General features: G+C 48.6%; 1 long non-coding RNA gene across 1 annotated transcript; it reads left to right on the forward strand.

Moving 5' to 3' along the window:
- Positions 1-1,553: 1,553 nt before the first annotated feature.
- On the forward strand, positions 1,554-17,222 carry LOC134911723 (uncharacterized). Its single transcript, XR_010176797.1, has 2 exons — positions 1,554-1,583; positions 16,987-17,222. It is a non-coding gene; the product is annotated as an uncharacterized LOC134911723 (long non-coding RNA).
- The last annotated feature ends 1,734 nt before the right edge of the window (positions 17,223-18,956 follow it).

Genomic DNA, 18,956 nt, shown 5'->3' on the forward strand with positions numbered 1-18,956 from the left:
CTCCCCAGTCTCCCCCACAATTATAAGCTGTGTGAGCTGAGCACAGTCAGATATATAATATATATATACATAGATGATGCAGCACACTGGGCTGAGCAGTGCACACAGATATGGTATGTGACTGTCTTGTACTCCTGGCTCCTGCTATAACCTATAACTGGCACTGCAGTGCTCCCCAGTCTCCCCCACAATTATAAGCTGTGTGAGCTGAGCACAGTCAGATATATATACATAGATGATGCAGGCATGCAGCACACTGGGCTGAGCAGTGCACACAGATATGGTATGTGACTGAGTCACTGTGTGTACCGTTTTTTTTAGGCAGAGAACGGATATATTAAATAAAACAACTGCACTGCTGGTGGTCACTGTGGTCAGTCACTAAACTCTGCACTCTCTTCTACAGTATCAGCCTCAGGTCAATCTCTCTCTCTCTCTCCTAATCTAAATGGAGAGGACGCCAGCCACGTCCTCTCCCTATCAATCTCAATGCACGTGTGAAAATGGCGGCGACGCGCGGCTCCTTATATAGAATCCGAGTCTCGCGAGAATCCGACAGCGTCATGACGACGTTCGGGCGCGCTCGGGTTAACCGAGCAAGGCGGGAAGATCCGAGTCGCTCGGACCCGTGAAAAAAAACATGAAGTTCGTGCGGGTTCGGATTCAGAGAAACCGAACCCGCTCATCTCTAATTATTACTGGGTGGCATCTACTGGGGGTATTACAACTGGGGGCAAACTACTGGGGGCATTACTACTGGGGGGGTCATCTATTGGGGGAAAACTCCTGGGGGGCATTACTATTGGGGGCAGCTACTGGGGGACATTATTCTATTCTATTCCGTATATAAGGGGCACTACCACTGTGGGCACTACCAGTACAGTGGACATTGCATAATGAGCACTACTACTGTGGGCATTGTTAAGAAGCGCTACTGTGGTGGGCATTATGGGGGCAATTCCAAGTTGATAGCAGCAGGAATTTTGTTAGCAGTTGGGCAAAACCATGTGCACTGCAGGGGAGGCAGATTTAACATGTGCAGAGAGAGTTAGATTTGGGTGTGGTGTGTTCAATCTGCAATCTAATTTGCAGTGTAAAAATAAAGCAGCCAGGATTTACCCTGCACAGAAATAAAATAACCCACCCAAATCTAACTCTTTCTGCACATGTTATATGCCCAACTGCTAACAAAATTCCTGCTACGATCAACTTTGAATTACCCCCTATGTGTATTACGGGATGCTACTACTGTGGGCATTATTACTATTGTGTGACCACGCCCCATTCTTTTGGAGACCACGACCCTTTTTTCAGATTATACTAATTAGGGGTTATAAACTTAACTAAAGGATTTTTGGGCACCAACTTACTGTAGAAGTTATGGTTTAATTATGGGTTATGTAGTCCTCACTTATAATTGTTTACAAGGCAAATTAATGCTAATGGTATTTTTAAAACATTACTTTTCCACCTATCAGTGCAGGAGGAAATGATGTCACAACTTAATTCCAAATAAATAGGAGGGATAGTGCACTCCTTATCACACCCATGATACTTGGAGGCACTGCTCATTTCACTAGATGGTAAGCACATGTTGTTGGTCTTGTAGTCTAACAGGACTAAGGGGGTAATTCCAAGTTGATCGCAGCAGGATTTTTGATAGCAACTGGGCAAAACCATGTGCACTGCAGGGGAGGCAGATATAACATGTGCAGAAAGAGTTAGATTTGGGTGGGTTATATTGTTTCTGTGCAGGGTAAATACTGTCTGCTTTATTTTTACACTGCAAATTAGATTGCAGATTGAACACACCACACCCAAATCTAACTCTTTCTGCACATGTTATATCTGCCTCCCCTGCAGTGCACATGGTTTTGCCCAGTTGCTATCAAAAATCCTGCTGCAATCAACTTGGAATTACCCCCTATATTGGGTAATTTTGACCTCATTTATACTCATTATACACTCTGCATTTTCTATGTCAACACTAAATGTAAACTGTATCGACTATAATCATTTATGGTAATCTCAAAGACTAACCAATATAGAGGTCAGTAGTATTTATTATGGAGGTAACAGCTGTATAACAATCAACTATATGATACTTGTAAAACCTTTAGGGCGGGATTTACTATAAGCCATCACCGCTTACCGCAGCGATACTAATCGCATATGTACTAACATATGCGATTAGTATCGCAATGCGGTATAGGAGGCCCCCCGCGATGATGTCTGCGGGGGTCAGCGGGGATCTCCGTCACCTCCCAGACTCGGCAGGTGACGTGTGCAGGGAGTCCCCGGGCTCCTCCTCCTCCCCTCTGCAGCCGGAAGCAGACAAGGCTGTGATGCGGGGGAGAAGGAGGAGGGGGGCCGCACCAGCAGCAGCTCAGGTATGCCGGGGGGGAAGGGCGGGTCGTCGTGAGCGGCGTGGGGTGGCGGCGGGATGCGGCATGGGGTGGCGGCGGCGGTAAGAATCCCATAGGCTTCTATAGGGTATCGCCATAAAAAGATGGCGATACCCTATGAGGCGAAAACGCGGCGGTCGGGAGTTAGTACATATGAAAATGCGGTAAAACAGGGGTTTTACCGCATTTTCCCTTTAGTAAATCCCGCCCTTTGAGAGCAGTTTAGTAATTTAGTATTTACCAACAAATATGAACCCGGAGAGAAATTCCTGTAAAAGGGAGGCTAATACTAAACTAATTGCCTGGTGGAGCATTTCTATCTGCAACTACACCACACTGGATATGCATATCCTTGTCTGATTTTGGAAGCTAAGCAGTTTTGGGCCTGGCCGGCACTTGGGAATACTAGGTGTGGTAGGCAAAGAGTCAATTGAGTTATTTGTCTATATCTAATAGTGATGCAGGGCCGTAACTAGGTGTGTGCCGATGGTGCCTTGCCCACAGCGCAAGTGCAGTGAAGGCGCACCATCGGGCATCACACCCCTACATACGGCCCTGTTAGTGATGGAGAGGTGTCATTTAGGCTGTGCGTGGGCATCTATCTCCAGCCGCCACCTCTGTGAGGGATGGGAATGTGCGCCAGTTGGTGATACACAGAGCCCGTGGTGCACTGTAATGCCGTCTGTTAGCCCCGCCGCCTGCGTCCTTCAGCCGCCTGCTCCATTATATGAGACAGAGCTGTCTCTACTGATAGCTCCCGTGAGCCCCACCGCTGCCTCTGAACTGGAAAGGGAGCGCTGAGTGCTCGTTCAGCCAGAAGATGCCGCCAGACCGCGGCGGCAGTAGAGAGGGACTGTGAGTGGCCGGAAATCAGTGTCTGCTGCTGCATCGCCCTAACAGGTAAACACACAACACACACACTAACTCACTCACTCTCTCTCTAAAATGGGAGACTCTGCTGCCTAATGTGTACACAAGGGGGACTCTGCTGCCGTAATGTTTAAACAAGGGGGACTCTCCTGCCGTAATGTGTACACAAGGGGGACTCTGCTGCCGTAATGTGTACACAAGGGGGACTCTGCTGTCTAATGTGTACACAAGGGGGACCCTGCTGCCGTAATGTGTACACAAGGGGGACTCTGCTGCCGTAATGTGTAAACAAGGGGGACTCTGCTGCCGTAATGTTTACACAAGGGGGACTCTGCTGCCGTAATGTGTACACAAGGGGGACTCTGCTGCCATAATGTGTAAACAAGGGGGACTCTGCTGCCGTAATGTGTAAACAAGGGGGACTCTGCTGTCGTACTGTGTAAAAGGGAGCTCTGCTGCCATACTGTGTAAAAGGGAGCTATGTGGCCATGCCTCTTCCCCATAAAGCTAAGCCCCTATATTTTTTATGCGCGCCTACGGCGCATATTGGCCCTGTTCTATATTGGGTGGGGTGCTCTATATACTCTGTATTCTTTATGTTAATACTAAGAGTAAATTGTATTGACCATAATAATTTATGGTAATCTCAAAGACTAACCAATGTAGAGGTTATTATTGTGGATGTAGTAACTTTATGGTCAGCAATTGTTTTCTGGAGTTCCAGTCGTTTACGGATATGTTATATAACATATCCTCTATACTAAGGATTATGGCCCTCATTCCGAGTTGTTCGCTCGCTAGCTGCTTTTAGCAGCATTGCACACGCTAAGCCGCCGCCCTCTGGGAGTGTATCTTAGCTTAGCAGAATTGCGAACGAAAGATTTGCATAATTGCAAATAGAAATTTCTTTGCAGTTTCTGAGTAGCTCGAGACTTACTCTGCCACTGCGATCAGTTCAGTCAGTTTCGTTCCTGGTTTGACGTCACAAACACACCCAGCGTTCGCCCAGACACTCCCCCGTTTCTCCAGCCACTCCCGCGTTTTTCCCAGAAACGGCAGCGTTTTTCCGCAAACACCCATAAAACGTCCAGTTTCCGCCCAGAAACACCCACTTCCTGTCAATCACACTCCGATCACCAGAACGATGAAAATTCCTCGTTATGCCGTGAGTAAAATACCTAACTTTTGAGTAAAATAACTAAGCGCATGCGCTCTGCGAACATTGCGCATTCGCAGTTTGCGACAAATCGCTCCGTTGCGAAAACCACTAACGAGCGAACAACTCGGAATGAGGGCCTATGTCCGATATTGGGTAAACATCAATATACTGTATGTAAACATAGGGTCTATTTCATGTATCTAATTGGTAGAGTTCATTATATATTTAGTGTGATGAATTTTTGAATACTGATTACGTCTAATGGTATTCATTAGGTTGAATGAATCAGGGTTTTTCTTGTGAACCTTTCTCACGATTGTGATGTCCTAAGTATCATATGCCTTTTGTAGACACAATCAGGTATGTAACCTGTGTGGGAATGAACCAGCCTCCTTAATAAAGTGCGTTATTTATATTATGTAAAAATGGGTATATATTTTTTTTGGGGGGATAGGCAACAATACTCACCTGTTCAACTGCATGAGGCCTGTTTGATGGAAAATATTGTCTAGAAAGTAGAAACATTGCCTTAGGAACACAAATTTTTGAATAAGGTATGTGCTTCCCTGTATTGTACACTGTCCGCTATTAGAACCTGTTTTCTCCTCGTCTGTAGCCTGTATATGTTCTGTGATGTTCCAATTGTTATATATTTGTATCTGCATTTCTCTTACGTCCTAGAGGATGCTGGGGACTCCAAAAGGACCATGGGGTATAGACGGGGGACTCTGCTGCCATAATGTGTAAACAAGGGGGACTCTGCTGCCGTAATGTGTAAACAAGGGGGACTCTGCTGTCGTACTGTGTAAAAGGGAGCTCTGCTGCCATACTGTGTAAAAGGGAGCTATGTGGCCATGCCTCTTCCCCATAAAGCTAAGCCCCTATATTTTTTATGCGCGCCTACGGCGCATATTGGCCCTGTTCTATATTGGGTGGGGTGCTCTATATACTCTGTATTCTTTATGTTAATACTAAGAGTAAATTGTATTGACCATAATAATTTATGGTAATCTCAAAGACTAACCAATGTAGAGGTTATTATTGTGGATGTAGTAACTTTATGGTCAGCAATTGTTTTCTGGAGTTCCAGTCGTTTACGGATATGTTATATAACATATCCTCTATACTAAGGATTATGGCCCTCATTCCGAGTTGTTCGCTCGCTAGCTGCTTTTAGCAGCATTGCACACGCTAAGCCGCCGCCCTCTGGGAGTGTATCTTAGCTTAGCAGAATTGCGAACGAAAGATTTGCATAATTGCAAATAGAAATTTCTTTGCAGTTTCTGAGTAGCTCGAGACTTACTCTGCCACTGCGATCAGTTCAGTCAGTTTCGTTCCTGGTTTGACGTCACAAACACACCCAGCGTTCGCCCAGACACTCCCCCGTTTCTCCAGCCACTCCCGCGTTTTTCCCAGAAACGGCAGCGTTTTTCCGCAAACACCCATAAAACGTCCAGTTTCCGCCCAGAAACACCCACTTCCTGTCAATCACACTCCGATCACCAGAACGATGAAAATTCCTCGTTATGCCGTGAGTAAAATACCTAACTTTTGAGTAAAATAACTAAGCGCATGCGCTCTGCGAACATTGCGCATGCGCAGTTTGCGACAAATCGCTCCGTTGCGAAAACCACTAACGAGCGAACAACTCGGAATGAGGGCCAATGTCCGATATTGGGTAAACATCAATATACTGTATGTAAACATAGGGTCTATTTCATGTATCTAATTGGTAGAGTTCATTATATATTTAGTGTGATGAATTTTTGAATACTGATTACGTCTAATGGTATTCATTAGGTTGAATGAATCAGGGTTTTTCTTGTGAACCTTTCTCACGATTGTGATGTCCTAAGTATCATATGCCTTTTGTAGACACAATCAGGTATGTAACCTGTGTGGGAATGAACCAGCCTCCTTAATAAAGTGCGTTATTTATATTATGTAAAAATGGGTATATATTTTTTTTGGGGGGATAGGCAACAATACTCACCTGTTCAACTGCATGAGGCCTGTTTGATGGAAAATATTGTCTAGAAAGTAGAAACATTGCCTTAGGAACACAAATTTTTGAATAAGGTATGTGCTTCCCTGTATTGTACACTGTCCGCTATTAGAACCTGTTTTCTCCTCGTCTGTAGCCTGTATATGTTCTGTGATGTTCCAATTGTTATATATTTGTATCTGCATTTCTCTTACGTCCTAGAGGATGCTGGGGACTCCAAAAGGACCATGGGGTATAGACGGGATCCGTAGGAGCTTGAGCACACTAAAAAGACTTTAACTGGGTGTGAACTGGCTCCTCCCTCTATGCCCCTCCCCCAGACCTCAGTTAGACTTTGTGCCCAGGAGTGACTGGACACACACTAGGGGAGCTCTACAGAGTTTCTCTAGAAAGACTTTTTGTTAGGTTTTTTATTTTCAGGGAGACCTGCTGACAACAGGCTCCCTGCATCGTGGGACTCAGGGGAGAGAAGTCAGATCCACTTCTTAGTTAAGGTCTCTGCTTCTTAGGCTACTGGACACCATTAGCTCCAGAGGGTTGGATCACTTGGTTCGCCTAGCTGCTTGTTCCCGAAGCCGCGCCGTCACCCCCCTCATAGAAGCCAGAAGAAAGAAGCCGAGTGAGTATTAGAAGAACCGAAGACTTCAGTGACGGCAGAAGAGTTCAGTAACGAGGTACAGCGCAGCGGTAGCGCTGCGCTCCATGCTCCCACACATGTCACCAACGGCACTTGCAGGGTGCAGGGAGCTAGGGGGGAGCACCCTGGGCAGCAGTTACTGGGGTCGGTGGCTGGCAAAAAATGGACTATGGACTATGTCAATACTGGTGCATTGCTCAGACCTGCTGTGGCATCGGTATGGGTGAGTAGTGCTATTGCTGAGTGGGCTGAAAATTTGGCTTCTGATATGGATGTTCTTGATAAAGATAATATTCTTTTGACTCTTGGTTATATCAAGGACGCTGCAGATTACCTAAAGGATGCGGTGAGGGATGTTGGCCTCTTGGGATCAAGAGCCAATGCCATGGCGATTTCGGCCAGGAGAGCGCTGTGGGTTCATCAATGGAATGCTGATGCCGACTCCAAGAATATGAAAGCTCTCCCTTTTAAAGGTAGTGTCTTGTTCGGGGACGGCCTGGCTGACCTAGTGTCGACCGCGGGTAAGTCATCTTTTCTTCCCTATGTTCCCACACAACAGAAAAAGGCACCCCATCAGCAGATGCAGTCCTTTCGGCCTAATAAATACAAAAGAGTTAAGGGGTCGTCCTTCCTCGCTTCAAAGGGTAGAGGTAGGGGAAGGAAGTCGCCTGCAGTGTCAGGCACCCAGGACCAAAAGTCCTCCCCCGCCTCTACCAAGTCCACCGCATGACGCTGGGGCTCCCCTGGGGGAGTCCCTACTGGTGGGGGGGCCGTCTCCGATTCTTTAGTCAGGTCTGGATTCATTCGGCTCTGGATCTTTGGGTCTTAGACATAGTGTCTCAAGGGTACAGACTGGAGTTTCAGGAGATGGCCCCCAACCGGTTTTTCGTGTCGGCCTTGCCAGCTTCTCTTCCCGAAAGAGAGGTGGTAAGGGATGCGATACAAAAGTTGTGTCAACAGAGGGTCGTGGTGCCGGTTCCCCCGTCAGAACGGGGGAAAGGGTTCTATTCGAGCCTCTTTGTGGTGCCGAAGCCGGACGGATCGGTCAGACCGATTCTGAACCTAAAATCCCTCAATCCATACTTGAAAACTTTCAAGTTCAAGATGGAGTCGCTTCAAGCGGTGATCTCCAGCCTCGAAGGGGGGGATTTAATGGTGTCAGTCGACATAAAAAATGCTTACTTACACATCCCGATATTCCCTCCTCATCAGGCCTTCCTGAGGTTCGCGGTGCAGGATTGTCATTACCAATTTCAGGCGTTGCCGTTTGGGCTTTCCACGGCCCCGAGGGTTTTCACAAAGGTAATGGCGGAGATGATGGTCCTCCTTCGCAAGCAAGGGGTCACAATTATCCCGTACTTGGACGATCTCCTGATAAAGGCGAGGTCCAAGGAACAGTTGTTAAGAAATGTGGATCTTTCCCTGTCGGTTTTGCGAAATCACGGTTGGATTCTAAATTTGCCAAAGTCTCAGTTGATCCCGGCCACTCAGCTGCCCTTCCTGGGCATGATCCTAGACACGGAGATATAGAGAGTGTTTCTTCCGGAGGTCAAAGCTCTGGAAATCCAGACCATGGTCAGGGAGCTTCTGAGGCCGACAAGTGTGTCGATTCATCAATGCACTCGGGTACTAGAGAAGATGGTTGCGGTTTACGAAGCCATTCCATTTGGCAGGTTTCATGCCCGGGTGTTTCAGTGGGATCTGCTGAAAAAATGGTCCGGGTCTCACCTGCACATGCACCGGAAAATAAGTCTATCTTCCAGGGCCAGGATTTCTCTCCTGTGGTGGCTGCAAGGCTCTCACCTTCTAGAGGGACGCCGATTCGTAGTCCAGGACTGGGTCCTGCTGACAACAGATGCAAGTCTTCGAGGCTGGGGAGCAGTCACGCAAGGAAAAAATTTCCAGGGAAAATGGTCAAGCCAGGAATCTTGTCTCCACATAAATGTTCTCGAGTTGAGAGCCATCTACAACGGCCTGCTGCAAGCAAAGAACCTTCTTCAGGGTCTCCCTGTCCTGATCCAGTCGGACAACATAACAGCGGTGGCGTACGTAAACCACCAAGGCAGAACAAGGAGCAGTGCGGCAATGGCGGAGGCCACAAGAATCCTTCGCTGGGCGGAACAGCACGTGAGCGCTCTGTCAGCAGTCTTCCTTCTGGGCGTGGACAACTGGGAAGCAGACTTCCTCAGCAGACACGATCTCCATCCGGGAGAGTGGGCTCTTCATCAAGAGATATTTGCTGAAGTGACAAGGCGTTGGGGAATTCCTCTGATAGACATGATGGCGTCTCGCCTCAACAAGAAGCTTCCGAGGTATTGTTCCAGGTCAAGGGACCCCCAAGCCTGTGCAGTGGACGCCCTGGTGACTCCGTGGGTATTTCAGTCGGTGTATGTGTTCCCTCCGCTTCCTCTCATTCCAAAGGTGCTGAGTATCGTCTGACGAACAAGGGTTCAGGCGATACCTGTCGTTCCAGATTGGCCACGGAGAGCCTGATATCCGGATCTTCAAGAATTACCCGTGGAAGATCCCTGGCCGCTTCCTCTAAGAGAGGACCTGTTACTGCAGGGTCAGTGCGTGTTTCCGGACTTACCACTGCTGCGTTTGATGGCTTGGAAGTTGAGCGCCAAATCTTAGCTCGGAAAGGTATTCCCGGGGAGGTCATCCCCACTCTCCTTAAAGCTAGGAAGGAGGTTATGGCGAAACATTATCACCGTATTTGGAGAAAGTATGTTTCGTGGTGTAAAACAAAAGCAGCTCTTGCGGAGGAGTTTCACTTGGGTCGGTTTCTCCATTTTTTGCAGGCAGGCGTCGATGCAGGCCTGAAATTGGGTTCCATCAAAGTGCAGATTTCGGCTTTATCTATTTTCTTTCAGAAAGAATTGACCATCCTTCCAGAGGTTCAGACTTTCGTGAAGGGAGTACTGCATATCCATCCTCCATTTGTGCCGCCGGTGGCGCCGTGGGATCTTGAAGTGGTCTTGCAGTTCCTTATGTCTCACTGGTTTGAACCTTTGCGTAAGGTTGAGTTAAAGTTTCTCACTTGGAAAGTGGTCATGCTTTTGGCTCTGGCATCTGCCAGGCGAGTGTCAGAGTTGGCGGCTTTGTCTCACAAGAGCCCTTATTTGATCTTCCATTCGGAGAGAGCGGAATTGAGAACTCGTCAACAATTTCTGCCGAAGGTGGTTTCTTCATTTCACATTAACCAACCTATTGTGGTGCCTGTGGCTATGGATGCTGTGGCGGTTCCAAAGTCTCTTGATGTTGTAAGAGCTTTGAAAATTTACGTCGCCAGAACGGCGTTTTCCAGGAAAACAGAGGCTTTGTTTGTCCTGTATGCTTCCAATAAGATTGCTCGCTGGATTTGTAATACGATTTAGCAAGCTCATTCTTCGGCTGGGCTACCGTTACCGAAGTCAGTAAAGGCCCATTCTACCAGAAGAGTGGGCTCATCTTGGGCGACTTTTGCTAAGTTTTACAAGTTTGATACCCTGGCTGATAAGGACCACATGTTTGCTCAATCGGTGCTGCAGAGTCGTCCGCACACTCCCACCCGTTCTGGAGCTTTAGTATAGACCCCATGGTCCTTTTGGAGTCCCCAGCATCCTCTAGGACGTAAGAGAAAATAGGATTTTAATACCTACCGGTAAATCCTTTTCTCCTAGTCCGTAAAGGATGCTGGGCGCCCATCCCAGTGCGGACTGTTACTTGCAGTTGTATTATTACTGGTTATATTTGTTTACACGTGGGTTGTGTTTTAGTTATGTTCAGCTTGTTGCTGTTGTTAATTCATACTGTTATCTGGTTTGCTGCTCCTCCGGTTGTACGGTATGTTTGTGGTGTGGGCTGGTATGTTTCTCGCCCTTAGTTTAAACAAAAATCCTTTCCTCGAAATGTCCGTCTCTCCTGGGCACAGTTCCTATAACTGAGGTCTGGGGAAGGGGCATAGAGGGAGGAGCCAGTTCACACCCAGTTAAAATAAGAATTTACTCACCGGTAATTCTATTTCTCGTAGTCCGCAGTGGATGCTGGGTACTCCGTAAGGACCATGGGGAATAGACGGGCTCCGCAGGAGACTGGGCACTCTTAAAAGAAAGATTAGGTACTATATCTGGTGTGCACTGGCTCCTCCCTCTATGCCCCTCCTCCAGACCTCAGTTAGGGAAACTGTGCCCGGAAGAGCTGACATTACTAGGAAAGGATTTGGAATCCAGGGTAAGACTCATACCAGCCACACCAATCACACCGTACAACTTGTGATAACTATACCCAGTTAACAGTATGAACAACAACTGAGCCTCATTCAACAGATGGCTCAGAACAATAACCCTATAGTTAAGCAATAACTATATACATGTATTGCAGAAAGTCCGCACTCGGGACGGGCTCCCAGCATCCACTACGGACTACGAGAAATAGAATTACCGGTGAGTAAATTCTTATTTTCTCTGACGTCCTAGTGGATGCTGGGTACTCCGTAAGGACCATGGGGATTATACCAAAGCTCCCAAACGGGCGGGAGAGTGCGGATGACTCTGCAGCACCGAATGAGCAAACTCAAGGTCCTCCTCAGCCAGGGTATCAAACTTGTAGAATTTTGCAAAAGTGTTTGATCCCGATCAAGTAGCAGCTCGGCAAAGTTGTAAAGCCGAGACCCCTCGGGCAGCCGCCCAAGAAGAGCCCACCTTCCTCGTGGAATGGGCTTTTACTGATTTAGGATGCGGCAGTCCAGCCGCAGAATGTGCAAGTTGAATCGTGCTACAGATCCAGCGAGCAATAGTCTGCTTTGAAGCAGGAGCACCCAGCTTGTTGGGTGCATGCAGGATAAACAGCGAGTCAGTTTTTCTGACTCTAGCCGTCCTGGAAACATAGATTTTCAGGGCCCGGACTACGTCCAGCAACTTGGAATCCTCCAAGTCCCGAGTAGCCGCAGGCACCACAATAGGTTGGTTCAAATGAAACGCTGATACCACCTTTGGGAGAAATTGGGGACGAGTCCTCAATTCTGCCCTGTCCATATGGAAAATCAGATATGGGCTTTTACAGGACAAAGCCGCCAATTCTGACACACGCCTGGCTGAGGCCAAGGCCAACAGCATGACTACCTTCCACGTGAGATACTTCAACTCCACGGTCTGAAGTGGCTCAAACCAATGTGATTTTAGGAAATCCAACACAACGTTGAGATCCCAAGGTGCCACTAGAGGAACAAAAGGGGGCTGAATATGCAGCACTCCCTTAACAAACGTCTGAACTTCAGGCAGTGAAGCCAGTTCTTTTTGAAAGAAAATAGACAGGGCCGAAATCTGGACCTTAATGGATCCTAATTTTAGGCCCATAGTCACTCCTGACTGTAGGAAGTGCAGAAATCGACACAGCTGAAATTCCTCTGTTGGGGCCTTCCTGGCCTCACACCAAGCAACATATTTTCGCCATATGCGTTGATAATGTTGTGCTGTCACATCCTTCCTAGCTTTTATCAGCGTAGGAATGACTTCATCCGGAATGCCCTTTTCCATTAGGATCCGGCGTTCAACCGCCATGCCATCAAACGCAGCCGCGGTAAGTCTGGGAACAGACAGGGCCCCTGCTGTAGCAGGTCCTGTCGGAGCGGCAGAGGCCAAGGGTCCTCTGAGATCATTTCTTGTAGTTCCGGGTACCAAGTTCTTCTTGGCCAATCCGGAACGATGAGTATAGTTCTTACTCCTCTCTTTCTTATTATCCTCAGTACCTTTGGTATGAGAGGAAGAGGAGGGAACACATAAACCGACTTGTACACCCACGGTGCCACTAGAGCGTCCACAGCTATCGCCTGAGGGTCCCATGACCTGGCGCAATATCTTTTTAGCTTTTTGTTGAGGCGGGACGCTATCATGTCTACATGTGGCCTTTCCCAACGATTTACAATCAGCTTGAAGACTTCTGGATAAAGTCCCCACTCTCCCGGGTGGAGGTCGTGCCTGCTGAGGAAGTCTGCTTCCCAGTTGTCCGCTCCCGGAATGAACACCGCTGACAGTGCTAGCATGTGATTCTCCGCCCATCGAAGAATCCTTGTGGCTTCTGCCATCGCCATCCTGCTTCTTGTGCCGCCCTGTCGGTTTACATGGGCGACCGCCGTGATGTTGTCTGACTGAATCAGCACCGGTTGGTTTTGAAGCAGGGGTTCTGCTTGACTTAGGGCATTGTAAATGGCCCTTAGTTCCAGAATATTTATGTGTAGGGAAGTCTCCTGACTCGACCACTGTCCTTGGAAGTTTCTTCCCTGAGTGACTGCCCCCCAACCTCGGAGGCTTGCATCCGTGGTCACTAGGACCCAGTCCTGAATGACGAATCTGCGGCCCTCGAGAAGATGAGCACTCTGCAGCCACCACAGCAGAGACACCCTGGCCCTCGGGGACAGGGTGATCAACCGATGCATCTGAAGATGCGATCCGGACCACTTGTCTAACAGATCCCACTGAAAGATCCTTGCATGGAACCTGCCGAAGGGAATTGCTTCGTAAGAAGCTACCATCTTTCCCAGGACTCGCGTGCAGTGATGCACCGACACCTGTTTTGGTTTCAGGAGGTCCCTGACCAGAGATGACAATTCCTGGGCCTTCTCCTCCGGAAGAAACACCTTCTTCTGTTCTGTGTCCAGAATCATGCCCAAGAACAGCAGACGCATCGTAGGAATCAGCTGCGACTTTGGGATATTCAGAATCCAGCCGTGCTGTTGTAGCACTTCCCGAGATAGTGCTACTCCGACTAACAACTGCTCCTTGGACCTTGCCTTTATAAGGAGATCGTCCAAGTACGGGATAATTATAACTCCCTTCTTTCGAAGGAGTATCATCATTTCGGCCATTACCTTGGTAAATACCCTCGGTGCCGTGGACAGACCAAACGGCAACGTCTGGAATTGGTAATGACAGTCCTGTACCACAAACCTGAGGTACTCCTGGTGAGGTGTGTATATGGGGACATGTAGGTAAGCATCCTTGATGTCCAGTGACACCATAAAATCCCCCTCTTCCAGGCTTGCAATAACCGCCCTGAGCGATTCCATTTTGAACTTGAACTTCCTTATATAAGTGTTCAAGGATTTCAAATTTAGAATGGGTCTCACCGAACCGTCTGGTTTCGGTACCACAAACATCGTGGAATAGTAACCCCGTCCCTGTTGAGGGAGGGGAACTTTGATTATCACCTGCTGAAGGTACAGCTTGTGAATTGCCGCCAGTACTACCTCCCTTTCCTTGGGAGCAGCTGGCAAGGCTGATTTGAGGTAACGGCGAGGGGGAGACGCCTCGAACTCCAGCTTGTATCCCTGAGATACCACTTGTAGAACCCAGAGATCCACCTGTGAGCGAACCCACTGGTCGCTGAAGTTCCAGAGACGCACCCCCACCGCACCTGGCTCCACCTGTGGAGCCCCAGCGTCATGCGGTGGACTTAGTGGAAGCAGGGGAGGATTTTTGTTCCTGGGAACTGGCTGTCTGGTGCAGCGTTTTCCCTCTACCCCTGCCTCTGGGCAGAAAGGACGCGCCTCTGACCCGCTTGCCTTTCTGAGGCCGAAAGGACTGTACTTGATAATACGGTGCTTTCTTAGGCTGTGAGCGAACCTGAGGTAAAAAAGTCGACTTCCCAGCTGTTGCTGTGGATACGAGGTCCGAGAGACCGTCCCCAAACAATTCCTCACCCTTATAAGGCAAAACCTCCATGTGCCTTTTAGAATCAGCATCACCTGTCCACTGCCGAGTCCATAATACTCTCCTGGCAGAAATGGACATTGCATTAATTCTAGATGCCAGCCGGCAAATGTCCCTCTGTGCATCCCTCATATATAAGACTACGTCTTTAATATGCTCTATGGTTAGCAAAATAGTATCCCTGTCAAGGGAATCAATGTTATCTGACAGGGTATCAGACCAAGCAGCTGCAGCACTACACATCCATGCTGAAGCAATTGCAGGTCTCAGTATAGTACCTGAGTGTGTATACACAGACTTCAGGATAGCCTCCTGCTTTCTATCTGCAGGCTCCTTTAAGGCGGCCGTATCCTGAGACGGCAGTGCCACCTTTTTTGATAAGCGTGTGAGCGCCTTGTCCACCCTAGGGGATGTTTCCCAACGCAACCTGTCCGTTGGCGGGAAAGGGTACGCCATTAGTAACCTCTTAGAAATCACTAATTTCTTATCTGGGGAACACCACGCTTCTTCACACAATTCATTTAACTCATCAGATGGGGGAAAAGTCACTGGCTGCTTTTTCTCCCCAAACATAATACCCTTTTTTGTGGTAACCGGGTTAATGTCAGAAATGTGCAACACATTTTTCATTGCCGTAATCATGCATCGGATGGCCCTTGTGGACTGTACATTTGTCTCATCCTCGTCTACACTGGAGTCAGACTCCGTGTCGACATCTGTGTCTGCCATCTGAGGTAGCGGCCGTTTTTGAGCCCCTGATGGCTTCTGAGACACCTGGGCAGGCGCGGGCTGGGATGCCGGCTGTCCCAAAGCTGTTACGTCATCGAACCTTTTATGCAAGGAGTTGACACTGTCGGTTAATACCTTCCACATATCCATCCACTCTGGTGTCGGCCCCGCAGAGGGCGACATCACACTTATCGGCTCCTGCTCCGCCTCCACGTAAGCGTCCTCATCAAACATGTCGACACAGCCGTACCGACACACCGCACACACACACACACACACACACACACACACACACACACACACACACACACACACACACACACACACACACACACGGAATGCTCTGACTGAGGACAGGACCCCACAAAGTCCTTTGGGGAGACAGAGAGAGAGTATGCCAGCACACACCAGAGCGCTATATAACAGAGGGATTTACACTAACACAAAGTAAATTTTCCCCCAATAGCTGCTTATATCACCTTTTGCGCCTAAATTTATGTGCCCCCCCTCTCTTTTTTACCCTTCTCGTAGTGTATACTGCAGGGGAGAGCCTGGGGAGCGTCCTTCCAGCGGAGCTGTGAAGAGAAAATGGCGCTGGTGTGCTGAGGGAGATAGCCCCGCCCCCTCCGCGGCGGGCTTCTCCCGCTTTTTTAATAATATTAATGGCGGGGGATTAGGCACATATACAGTTTATAACTGTATATGTGCACATTTGCCAAAAAGGTATACATATTGCAGCCCAGGGCGCCCCCCCCCCCCCCCCAGCGCCCTGCACCCACCAGTGACCGGAGCGTGTGGTGTGCTGTGGGAGCAATGGCGCACAGCTGCAGTGCTGTGCGCTACCTTATTGAAGACCGGAGTCTTCAGCCGCCGATTTTCTCCTGGTTCTTCCGTCTTCTGGCTCTGCAAGGGGGACGGCGGCGCGGCTCCGGGAACGGACGATCGAGGTCGGGCCCTGTGTTCGATCCCTCTGGAGCTAATGGTGTCCAGTAGCCTTAGAAGCACAAGCTAGCTGCAAGCAGGTAGGTTTGCTTCTCTCCCCTCAGTCCCTCGTAGCAGTGAGTCTGTTGCCAGCAGATCTCACTGAAAATAAAAAACCTAACAAATACTTTCTTTTCTAGTAAGCTCAGGAGAGCCCACTAGGTGCATCCAGCTCTGGCCGGGCACAGATTCTAACTGAGGTCTGGAGGAGGGGCATAGAGGGAGGAGCCAGTGCACACCAGATATAGTACCTAATCTTTCTTTTAAGAGTGCCCAGTCTCCTGCGGAGCCCGTCTATTCCCCATGGTCCTTACGGAGTACCCAGCATCCACTAGGACGTCAGAGAAAGTCTTTTTAGTGTGCCCAAGCTCCTGCGGATCCCGTCTATACCCCATGGTCCTTTTGAAGTCCCCAGCATCCTCTACGAACTAGGAGAAAAGGATTTACCGGTAGATATTAAAATCTTATTTTTTTTATGATGTTCTAAAGAGTTCTGTGCTCTAATATTATAGATACACCCCTGAGGAAGTCTATCTGACGAAACGTGTTGGGTATTCTATTATGCTTTGATATAACCTCCAACCTGTATCATTGGAAGGAGGATCTCATGAAAGAAGCAATCTGTTCATCTGTGAGAAATCAAACATCCATGTTATGTGAGGAGGTTGTCACCTGTTAATGCATCTAAGGATATAAGGACATAATTGATATTTTAGCAATGTTTTAATAAAAAATCTGTATATTGGAACTCACTGTGTATTTTATGCTCTCTGTAAGATATATTGAAAGAGATACTAACATAAGAGGGGTCAGAAGTATACCTCCCCCAGGGTGCCAATTTCAGTATTGTTGTGTGTTTGGGTGTAGTACTGGTGACCGGCGGTCTCCTGACCGCCGGTCACCTTACCGACGCCGGGATCCCGGCAGCATACCGACGCCAGGATCCCGGCGGGGAGGGGCGAGTGCAGCAAGCCCCTTGCGGGCTCGCTGCGCTCGCCACGCTGCGGGCTCGGTGGTATGGGTGTCGTGGACACCCACGAGTGGAAATAGTCCCTGTTGGTCGGCATGCCGACCATCGGGATAGTGAGCCGTCGGGCTCACGGAGGAGATCATGTGACTGTCGGTCAGCCGACCGGCGGTCACATGACTACCACCCGTGTGTTTTGGTTCTGACTAGCAGAGAATCCAGTGTAATAAGGCAGCCCACAAATCCTTATTCACATATTTTATAATATAGCGCAATAAGGGAGATTTTATATATATATATATATGAGAGAGATAGATATCTATATCTCACAAATAAATAGGAGTGGAACACTGTTAGATATTGGAATCTGGCTATGTCAGATTTACATTGCTGTGCATTTCTGTTTTACACTTGCAGTTTCACCACTGTCTGTTGGCCCTCATTCTGAGTTCATCGCTCGCTGCCGTTTTTCGCAGTGCAGCGATCAGGTGAAAAAACGGCATTTATGCGCATACGCATGGTACACAGCGCGCATGCGCTAAGTACTTTCACATAAAAGTTTGCAGTTTTACAGAAGCTCGAGCAACGTTTTTCAGTCGCTCGAGTGTTCGTAATATGATTGACAGAAAGTGGGTGTTTCTGGACGGCAACTTGCCGTTTTCCGGGAGTGTGCTAAAAAACGCAGGAGTGCCAGGGAAAAACGCAGGAGTGGCTGGAGAAGCGGGGGAGTGGCTGGCCGAACGCAGGGCGTCTTTATGACGTCAAACCAGGAACTAATCAGACTGCAGTCATCGCAAGACAGGAGTAGGTCTGGAGCTACTCAGAAACGGCATGACATTTTTCCTGTGCAGTTCTGCTAATCTTTCGTTCGCACTTCTGCTAAGATACACTCCAAGAGGGCGGCGGCCTAGCGTGTGCACTGCTGCTAAAAGCAGCTAGCGAGCGATCAACTCGGAATGAGGGCCGTTGTTCAGTGCTATTGTGCAGCTTGCTGCAAAAGTCTGTTGTTTTATGTTCATTTGCAGTTAAGTAAAGTGAAAGCAGCATGCTGGTTTCAGCTCCTGGTCTCCATGTCTGTTTGTGTCAATGAGCACTTACATGGGCACAACAATGGGCGACAAGTGTTTTCTGAACCCAGGCCACATCTATTAGACCAGAAAGAAGTGGCAGTGTATGTGAAGGACTCACTGTGCACTCTGGCCCTCATTCCGAGTTGTTCGCTCGGTAATTTTCTTCGCATCGCAGCGATTTTCCGCTAATTGCGCATGCGCAATGTTCTCACTGCGACTGCGCCAAGTAAATTTGCTAAGAAGTTTGGTATTGACTTCCGGTTCCGGCGCCCATGTGAGGAGAAGCTGATTGCTGCAGCTCTCCTGCACCCTCGGTAACCGGAGCACACAGCGCCTCCCGCTCGCGGCTTTTCTCCGTGCCTGGCGCACACTACCTGTGGGAAGGTGTTGGGGATTGGATGGAAAGGTTTCTGTCCTCCCCCATGCCCCCTAAAGCCCAGAGATC

The sequence above is a fragment of the Pseudophryne corroboree genome, chromosome 4, assembly GCF_028390025.1.
Source record: "Pseudophryne corroboree isolate aPseCor3 chromosome 4, aPseCor3.hap2, whole genome shotgun sequence".
Taxonomy (NCBI): domain Eukaryota; kingdom Metazoa; phylum Chordata; class Amphibia; order Anura; family Myobatrachidae; genus Pseudophryne; species Pseudophryne corroboree.